The 10,218-nt window shown below is 39.7% G+C and overlaps 1 pseudogene; it reads right to left on the bottom strand.

The window, feature by feature from the left end:
* Window positions 1-4,425: 4,425 nt before the first annotated feature.
* Window positions 4,426-6,595, bottom strand: LOC114030451 (annotated as a pseudogene).
* Between the last annotated feature and the right edge of the window lie 3,623 nt (window positions 6,596-10,218).

The following is a 10,218-nucleotide window of genomic DNA, read 5'->3' as shown; positions in this document are numbered from 1 at the left end:
AGGTGATTGCTTGATTCTTTCAATTTCTATTTTACCCTCTGGTTCTAGAATATCAGGGCAGTTTTCCTTGATAATTTCTTGAAAGATGATGTCTAGGCTCTTTTTTTTTTGATCATGGCTTTCAGATAGTCCAGTAATCTTTAAATTATCTCTCTGGGATCTATTTTACAGGTCAGTTGTTTTTCCAATGAGATATTTTACATTGTCTTCTATTTTTTCATTCTTTTGGTTTTGTTTTACAATGTCTTGATTTCTCATAAATTCACTAGCTTCCATTTGCTCCATTCTAATTTTTAAGGAAGTATTTTCTTCAGTGAGCTTTTGGACCTCCTTTTCTATTTGATCAATTCTGCTTTTGAAGGCATTCTTCTCCTCATTAGCTTTTTGGACCTCTTTTGCCATTTGGGTCAGGCTATTTTTTAAGATGTTATTTTCTTCAGTATTTTTTGGGGGGGTCTCCTTTAGTAAGCGGTTGACTTGTTTTTCATGATTTTCTTGCATTACTATCATTTCTCTTCCCAATTTTTCCTCTACTTCTCTTACTTGCTTCTCAAAATCCTTTTTGAGCTCTTCCATGGCCTGGGACCAATTCATATTTTTCTTGGAGGCTTTGTATGTAGGAGCTTTGACTTTGTTGTCTTCTTCTGGTTGTATGTTTTAATCTTCTTTGTTACCAAAGAAAGATTCTATGGTCTGACTATTTTTGCGAGGTTTGCTCAAGATCCCAGGCAATTACTTGAGCTTTAGACTCTTTGTTAAGGTAGGGGTCTGCTTCCAGTGTGGATAATGTACTGTCCCAAGCTTTGGGGGTTTTGTGCAGCTGTTTTTAGAGATACTTCTAGGGACCTGTAAGTTTTAAGTTCTTCCAAGGTGGTATGATTAAGGGTGAGGTGTTTACTCCTTTCCTGGTCTGTGCTCTGGTCTATGAGTGACCACAAGCACTCTTTTCTGACTTGGAACTATGAGGAAGATTTCCTCTCCACTGCCACTATAAGCTCCACCATGACAATTTTACTTCTCTCCCCAGGACCGCTATGCAGAACTGTGACCCAGTTCCAAGCATGGACAAAGCAAGAGAATCCTGCCTCAGCACCAGCAAAGAGATCCCTGCAATCCCCCTCTGATCATCAACTCCATTCCCCCTCAGTCTGTGGGCTGAGTGCTCTGGAAGCAGCCGCTGCCCCAGGGTTGCGCTGGGACTGGGGCTGGAACCAAACTTTTCTCTCACCATAGTCACAGACCTTTCCTACTGACCTTCTAAGTTGTCTTTGGCATTTGTGGGTTGAGAAGTCTGGAAACCACCACAGCTGCCTGTGATTCAGTCCCCTGAGTCCTGCTCCAGGTTTGCTAAGGCCTGACCTTTGCCTACATGTCCACACTGAACTGTGTTCCTCTCCCAGCCTGGAGCAATAGACCTTTCCAATCAACCATCCAGGTTGTTTGGGCTGGAAATTTGTTTCACTCTGTCTTTTTGTGGGTTCTGCTGCTCTAGAATTTCTTTAGAGCTATTTTTTACATGTTTTGGAAGGGTTTGGGGGAGAGCTCAAGCCAGTCACTGCTTTTACTCTGCCATCTTCCATCCACTCCCATTCTTCCTGGTTATCAGTACTAAACTGACACTTCTCCTTCCAAAGTTGTCGAATGTTGCTTAATTGCCCAATCTAATGGCATTTTTTCACAATTGTCATTTTCTTTTATCTTTTTTGCAGAATTCGACACTGTTGAACACCTCCCCCAGATGGATATTTCCTCCTCTCTGGGTTTTTGCTTTCTTTTGTTTCTTTTCCTTCTTGTCAAACCCCTACTCAGCATCCTATACTGGATCTTCACTCATGTCACATTCACTTATTGTGTGTGTCCCTCAAAACCCTTGAACATTTTCTTTCTTTTCTTTATACAATATCTCATTTGATAACCTCATCAGTTCTCATGATTTCAATGACACTGTCTATGCATATGTTTCCCAGATTTATATATCCAGCCTTAGTCCCTCTCTTTTTTTTTTTAATTTTAGGCAATCGGGGTTAAGTGACTAGACCATGGTCACACAGCTAGTAAGTGTTATGTTTTTGGTCTGAGGCTGGATTTGAACTCAGGTCCTCTTGACTTCAGGGTCAGTGCTCTATCCACTGCGTCACTTAGCTGCCTCATTTTAGTCCTCTTGAGCTCTGGTCCAGAATTACCAACTCTATACTGGACATTTTTTCTTGATGTCTCATAGATATCTCAAACTCAAGATGTCCAAAACTGAACTCAATATCTTTATTCTCATATCTATTTCACTTCCAGAATTCACTGTTACTATTGAGGACAACCCCATTCCTCCAGGTAACAGATTCACAAATTTGGTGTTACTGCTCTATCTCACTTTTCTCATAAATATGATTAGTTCTTAAATCTTGTTTTTTCTGATTTTGCGCCATCTCTCTGATATGTCTTTTCTCTCTACTCACACAACAACAATTCCCCCAACCTGTCCCTCTTCAGTTCAGGCCCATATCACCACAAGGATAGACTGTTGAAGTAGCCTTCTAATTAACCTCCCTACCTCAAGTCTCTTCCCACTTTAATCCATCCACCATACTGTTACTATAGTGATTTTTCCTAATGTATAGATATAATGTCATTGACCTTCTATGCAATAAGCATAGGGTAAAAGGGTAAAATCTTTTTTTTTTTGGTATTTAGAGTTTTTCACAACCTGGCTCTTTCTTATCTTTCAGCCTTTTTAAAACTACTCCCTCCCATGTACTCTACAATCCAATTATCACAGTTTTTTTGCTGTTCCTCCCACATAACACACCATTTCCAATATTTTTTCTTTGTATAGGCTATTTCCCATGCCAGGAACTCTCTCTCTCTCTCTCTCTCTCTCTCTCTCTCTCTCTCTCTCTCTTTCTATTCCCTAATATCTCTTAGATTCCTCAGTTCTCTGTTAGATTCTGATACAATCCGTTCTGCAAGAGACTTTTCCGAGTCTCTGCTCTCTTTCCACCCACATTGTTAAATCTGCCTTCCATAAATTTATATTCCATTTTGTACTTATTTGTATAGACTTTGTCTCTCCCATTAGAATGTAAGTTCTTTCAAGGTAGATTAAATACTAATTTTCTTAGTATTTCTAAGTGATAGATTACCTTACTCATTTTTTTCTTTCTATAGATTAATAATACAATGGATGTAAAAATACCTTCAATAAATAGTTCTTTAAAAATAATTTTTATTAAATATTATTATTAAAAAGTTACCTCCTTTCTTTTTTGTATCATTGCTATTAGTATATCTAGAATTGTATAGTACAGTATTATAGAATAGTATAGTATTAGTATATCTAGAATCCTGGTAGGCATTCTGTGCCTTGTGGGAAGTGACTGTTTACTATTTGTCTTAAAATTGTTCAAAAGCATTAGTTAAAAAGCTTGGTACAGATTGCCATTCTACTACAAAAAAAAAGTTTCATTGCATATATCTACTCTATGTTTTAAGACAAAAAACTGATGCAAAGACTCCTGCTAATTAATTCTCTGTTTCTGTTTTTGTCTCTCTGTCTCTCTCAACATAACATCTATCCATTCTTATAACATAGTTGTAAGGTATATAGTGGAAGGGATTGTTCCTATTTTATTCTTTTTTTTTGAGATAATACATTTTATTTGCATAGTTCATTTGGCAAGGAAAACTAAGAAGGCTGAAAAACACTGATATTTTTGGAAAAAGAATAGCTACAAAATAAAGATCTAAAAATCGTGGTATCTTAATAAATATTGAGTTGATAAAAGTGACCTTATAAATATATTTTTATTGCTAAAAAGAGCTTCAAGGACTGACATTCTACAATCTATTAAAAATTCCTTTCTTTTAATTACTCTTCCATGCCCAGTTTTAATAGCATGATCACGTTTTTTTTTTTTTAATAAAAAGGTCAAAAGGGAAAACTCTTAAGGGTGTAAAAGGGTTGCTTCCCCATGGACGATTAGAAAGGAGAAAACAAGAAAAAACAATTAGAAGTCTCACTTACTCACAGAAGGTTTGGGGCACAGGGGTCTTGGAATGCATGCCTGCCATGGAGGGTGGGCCCAAACCCACCTGTCTGTACATTAAAAGTTCCAGAACCATGACCAGGTGTTCTGGTTAGATTCAGGCGCCCTTCATGAAGCCTTCAATCCAAATTGGCAATCTGACAAAATATTACCACGTGGAGGTAAAGGGTGTTTAAAACCACTGTCTGAGTGGAGAATATGAGGGACTTTTAGAACTGCTGTCCCCCAACACCATGGGTTTTTGGGGGGCCACTCCGCATCTCTTGGAGCCCTCCCCCCTGCCTCAAACGCTGGGCGAAGGGGGAAGGATGGTTGAACAACCTTGCTGTTCCATCAACAGGAGTTGATGGAAGGAGGAAAAAATCTACAACAAAGCCAGCAGCGTTTACCTCCAGTGAGTGCACCCTGCGAAAGCGATCAGCTTGAACATAAGGACGAAACACAGGACAATGGAAGAGTCGTACTTTCTTCGGTCAAATGACCACATGTTATTTCCTCCTTGAAAGGCGTGGCTGAAAGGAAGAGGATAGAGGGAAAGTAAAAGCCACAAAGAAAATGGTAAAGTCCTGGAAACTTTCGACAGGTGGAGGAAAAATGGTCGGATAAGGAAGGGACTATTTCCCCTCTTTTTGCAAAATTAATCTCCTCCCACCCCCGACTCTGACCTTCCCTACTCTGTCTTCTTAGGTCTTGGGGTAACCAGTTACCCCTTGGGTGCAAAGCACAGGAAACAAGAAGAAAGGTCGTCGTAGCTGGGGATGACAAAGACGCAGGGGACGTTCAAAGAGATGCGTCCTCCTTGCCCCCAAGATGCTGGGCATTCCTCCCAGGCCGACTTGGAAGGCACGGCAGGACATCAAAGAAAGTCTCTGATCACAGTCTGGCTCACTCAACGTGGCAGGGGTTGCTGGGAGAAGACGGCTTGGTGCTCTCTGAAAAAAGCCCTCCGGGGGTTTCCAATCCTCCTCCTCCTTGTTTTCCGGCCATCTGCTCTGCTTTGATCTCAGCTTCAAATCTGCTAGTCAGGGACAGGGCATGGACCTTTGCTTCGAAGAATTTCTTGGCCCCTTTCACTCCTTCGATGGCCTCATTGATCTCTAAGAGCTTTGCCAGAGAAAGAGCCGCTGTCCTCCAGTGCCCCTGAGGCCGCCTTGTGGAAAATCAGCAAAAACTCTGGAAAGCTCAGCTTGCTGTCTAAGAACTCATCCCCCTCCTAGATCCTGTTCTTAAGCCCCAGGTGGCTTTGGGGGTGGGGGACTCCCAGCTTCGCCATCATCAGCTTCAGTTCCATCAGGTCGATGGAGCCATTCTTGCCAGAGTCATACCGTCAGAAAAGGATCTCCATGTCCTTGATCTGCCAGCGGCTGAACTCTGGGAACTTTATGTAGGGTCTGAAGACCTTGGCGGGCCAGGCCCGCGCTGCCCCCTCGTGGATGCTCTGGCGTCAGCTCAGCTGAGCCTTCAACTTCGAGTCCTCATCGGCCGTGAGTTCCTTGACCAGTGGCTCCTTCCGGGAGGTCGGGAGTCCTGGGCTCCGGGCCCTTGCGGGCTCCGTCCGCAGGGCGCAGCCTTCCCTGTAGAGGCCGTTCTGATGAGGCCTCTGGCCGGCCTCGGACTCCTGCTCGGGCCTCAGCCGCTGCCGCAACTTCAGGGCAAGCTCCGGGTGTCCCTGACCTTGGTGCGTGGTGGCCGGGGCACGAACAGACCCTCTATCATTTCCTGCTTCGCTCGCTTCCCAATCGCGACTCAGAACTCTTCTCCATCGTTCCCAATTTACAGAGAAGGGAGCTAAAGAACCCAGACATCATGTGATTTACCCAAGGTAACAAAACAGCAGAACTTGATTAGAATCCAGGTATGCTCCTTAAATTTCATTGCGTTCCCCATTAGACTAAGTCTCAACAGAACGACCTTGAAATGATATGGAGCTGTGTGGTTAGTGCCACACCGCAGGCTCCAACAGGAATCAAGTTAAATCACGGGGCTTGACCACAAGGTAATTTCTTTAGTTTGTTATTGCTGCCCAGTTTATTTTGGGGAAATATCTAAATATAGCTTTTTTCCCCCTCAGTTTCCATAGACATGGGTAAAATGAGCATCTTCTGTACAAATATTCAGGGTAACTATACATATCAAGTATAGAACAGCCATTTATCTATTATATAGAAAATTTAGAAAATGTATCCTAGTACTACAGGAACCAATAACCATTCAACCTATTTTTCTTCATTCTCTGCTGAATCCTAAGTTTCTCCAGGGTCCTATTTAGTCATTCCTAATTATAGTGAAATATTGTGAATTGGACTTCCTAATGAAAAACAAACTTGCAGTTGCTATAGAAATAACCCCTCAATAACTTTATTGAGTGCTCTGGCCAACTCAGGAATCTGTGTAAGCCTCCAGCTTGGTGGTATTACACAAGGACTTACACTACTCCAGAAGGAAATATTATTTGGGATTGCAAGACAGGGAAGTCCCCAATATTCTGCCAAGTCTCATTTTAACTTAACTGATTTACAGATAAGTCCATCTTTATAGCAATAACCTGACGTCATGTAATTCTTCACTGAGAGTCCCTGGGAGTACAACTAAACTAGATGAGAGACTTAGAGAAGCGGCTCACTTCCCTTTCTACTTAAAATGTTTGAATAACTCCTAATTACACTTGAGGGCAAATCTAGATCTCTTGCTACCTGTTATTTTGGCTTTAATTCCTTGTTATTTGTCCTAGTTCAGGGGGGCATTGCATGGGATTCTCTTCTGAGTCCCAGAGCCTGATATTGTCCAGAACTCTGCATTCAGGCATCCACTTCTCTCTCTAAAAGGCTGGAATTTTCAAAAAAGTCTCTTCTTTGTACAAATCTGAGTACCCAAACCCTTGAATTTGGGATTGTTAGACAGGCTACTCTGAAATTAGACTATCCATAAAACCACCTTCCTTTGCTAGAAGGTTAATAATAATAATAATAATAACATATATAGCACTTTGTTGTTGTTGTTATTCAGTCAAGTCAGCATCAGACTTGTGATTACACTGTTTGGGGTTTTCTTGGCAAAATGACTGGAGTGGTTTGCCATTTTTTTTCTCCAGCTCATTTTTAAAGATGAGGAAAGTGAGGCAAACAGGGGTAAGTGACTTGCTCATGGTCACACAGCTAGTAAGTGTCTGAAGCCAGCCTGACTCCTAGCCCCTCACTCTATCCACTGTGCCACCTAGCTGCCCAGACATATAGCATTTATGCTGTGTTAAGTGCTTTATAATTATTATCTTATTTGATCCTCAGAACAACAACCCTAGGAGATAGGTGATATTATTATTTCCATTTTACAGATGAGGAAACAGAGGTTAAGTGACTGCTCATGATCAAATAGCTAGTAAGTTTCTGAGGCTAGATTTAAATTCAGTTCTTTGTAACTTCAGGCCCAGTGTGCTCTATGTCTTGTGCCACTAGATGCCCAAGCTAAATTCTGAGATCACCTGGGGCAGAACATCTTCTGCCCTCTTTCCAGGAGGCCAGATTTCAAGAACTCTCAATGCTCGAGCTATCTTATTCTCTTTTATACAGTTGTCTTTTTAAGGTTAGATCCAGAGAAATGTTTTCCAGGAGAACTGATCTTAGTTTATGTGGCAAAAGCACATCCTAACACTAAATATCTTTGAACTTAATGTAGTGACTCCTTGGGGAAACACCATCAATGGAGGCTTGAACCATCTTCAGAGATCCTATATACACCAAACTGCCTTAGGGATACCAGAGAATCACAGAGGAGTGGTGAAATCTAACAAAGCTTGTCTTGTAGACAGTGAGGGCCAGGATAGCAAGTGTTACAATTTATAGAGAGGGATTCATGTGAATATATGTGTGTGTTTACATGTGTATGTTTAGATACATACAGACATATGTATTCATACACATGTAAACCTATAGAGATAAATATAGATGATATAGATATAGGTATAGATATGGATAGGAATGTGGATATGGATATAGATACATTTATACCTATTATTTAGAGATTCTTGATCACTGGAACTTTTTCTATATATTTATCAATTTTTTCCCTAAAAGTTTAAATGGCATTTCATTTCTGTAACAGGAAACTAAATACTGCAGACCGTCTGAGGGCCTTTGTGTTTTTTCTGCCCCATCTGTCTCTTGCTTTCTTTCCCTCTCAGTATGTGTCTTCCTCTGTCTCTATGTAAATATGTGTATGTGTTGTTGTTGTTGTTGTTTTCCTGTGAATCTTTTAGCTCAAAGTTGCAGGAATTTCCATGCTCAAAGCATGATGATCCTGAACTCTGGGGAGGTTTTTTTTCCCCTGACATTTCTAAGTACACAAAGAGTTCAAAGACACACCATTGGCATGTACTCCTTGTGGAATTCACTAAAACAGGATCTTGTCTCTCAGATACCCTTTATGCTCATGGAAAAAATAATAACACCAATGTGTTTGCCTAAGCACCAGCTTGGTACCATAGAAAAAGCACTAGACTTGTCATACTGGATTATCACTTTTTATCAGCATGGTTTCCTCTAGAGCAAATTAGGCTAAAACAAACTTATTTCCTTTTATGACTAACTTAGTAGATGGAGAGTGGATTAGGAGAATGCCATAGACATATCATCTCTGGATCTGAATTGGATATATTTAAAAGTCACATGATATTCTTAGATAGATATAGGCAAGAAAATATCAATATAAATCTAAATAGTTTTAGAACTTATTGAAGAATCTTATTGGAATATGAAATTAATGGGTATATGTCATCATGAAGGGCAGTATTAAGTGGACTTTGCTGATAACTTGTCTGTGGCATAGCTTCATTTTTGTCAATGAATGCGAAGACGACATTCTCATCCAATTTTCAGATACTAGAAGGTACAAATGACAAAGAATCTGTATTCAAACTGACCTTGACAGACTAAACCAATGGCCTGAATTTAGGAGGTTGAAATTTAAAAGTGATAAATATAAAAATAAACATAAATTTTGTTTGGTTTCCATTAGTAAACTAAACAAGGGCAATAAATGTAGATAAGGATAAGAAAAGTTAATATGAAAAAATTCCAGCGTATTAGCAGATATCATGCTCAAAGTGCGACAACAGCGTGACATGACAACCAAAAAGGATAATGTGATTGTAATCCATATTTTAAAACATAACCACATAAATTTTTTTTAAGTATTTGCATGAGTGTGTGTGTGGAGATGGGGGAGGGGGCAGAATGTGAGAGTAAATCTGTAACCAATCTTTGTTAGATCTTATCTTTAGTAGTTTACTAAGTTCTCTTCAGTTTTGTGTTAAGTTGAGGGGACTATGAAGTAGAAGGATTATGTACAAATCATACTATGGCCAGGCTAGGACAAATAAAATAGTTTGGATAATGGAGATAATATAAACAAGTTTTGATTGGTGTCAGTTAATGTGGTCACAAAAAAGTAGTTCTGCCTTAGAAAATACATGAAAAGGACACCAGAAAAATCAATGATAAAGGAAACTAAAATAAAACAAAAGTAAATTCCTTCATACAGTTAGTAGGTTAGTAAATAAATGTTTATTAGCACTGATTATGTTCCTGATATTGTACTAGAACTGTAGATTCAAAAAGCTCTTTGAGGGATGAGAGGATTGTGAAAAATGTGTGAAACAAACTGACTCCATCTTGTGACTCCATTCTGAATCTAGCTCAGTTCCCTTTCTATTCAATTATGGGTACAATGCACTTTCTATCTTGCGAAAAAAATTTATTCAATTATGGGAAATTTGAGAAACCTTCATTATATTGTTTGAACCTAATTCTTCATGGCTGGGAAGATGGACCACCTCTACCTATTACTCAGAGACCCTTAACTAAGGACTTAAGTTATACTGATCAGAAACCCAGTAAGATCTGAAGATTGATGCAGAGTTTTCTCACAATATGCATATCAAACAACCCATATGTCCTATATAAAAACTGGCCCTGTACTGGTCAATCAGTCACTGTTTCTTTGTTCCTTTGATTAAAAACATATGCTTGGGAAGAGTGGGTCACCTCTTTTTCTGATTTCAGGGAATTGCACCTGTTCACTCTGCCCTTCCCAATTTGGAAAGACCCTAATATTTCCTCCAATTAGAAATCATATTACCTAGTCTCATATCCTAGTTGAAATCCTATTAGTTGATTTATTTTAA

This window comes from Vombatus ursinus, unplaced genomic scaffold, assembly GCF_900497805.2.
Source record: "Vombatus ursinus unplaced genomic scaffold, bare-nosed wombat genome assembly UNPS02005236.1, whole genome shotgun sequence".
In the NCBI taxonomy this organism is placed as follows: domain Eukaryota; kingdom Metazoa; phylum Chordata; class Mammalia; order Diprotodontia; family Vombatidae; genus Vombatus; species Vombatus ursinus.
This window is presented reverse-complemented; position numbering and strand designations above follow the sequence as displayed.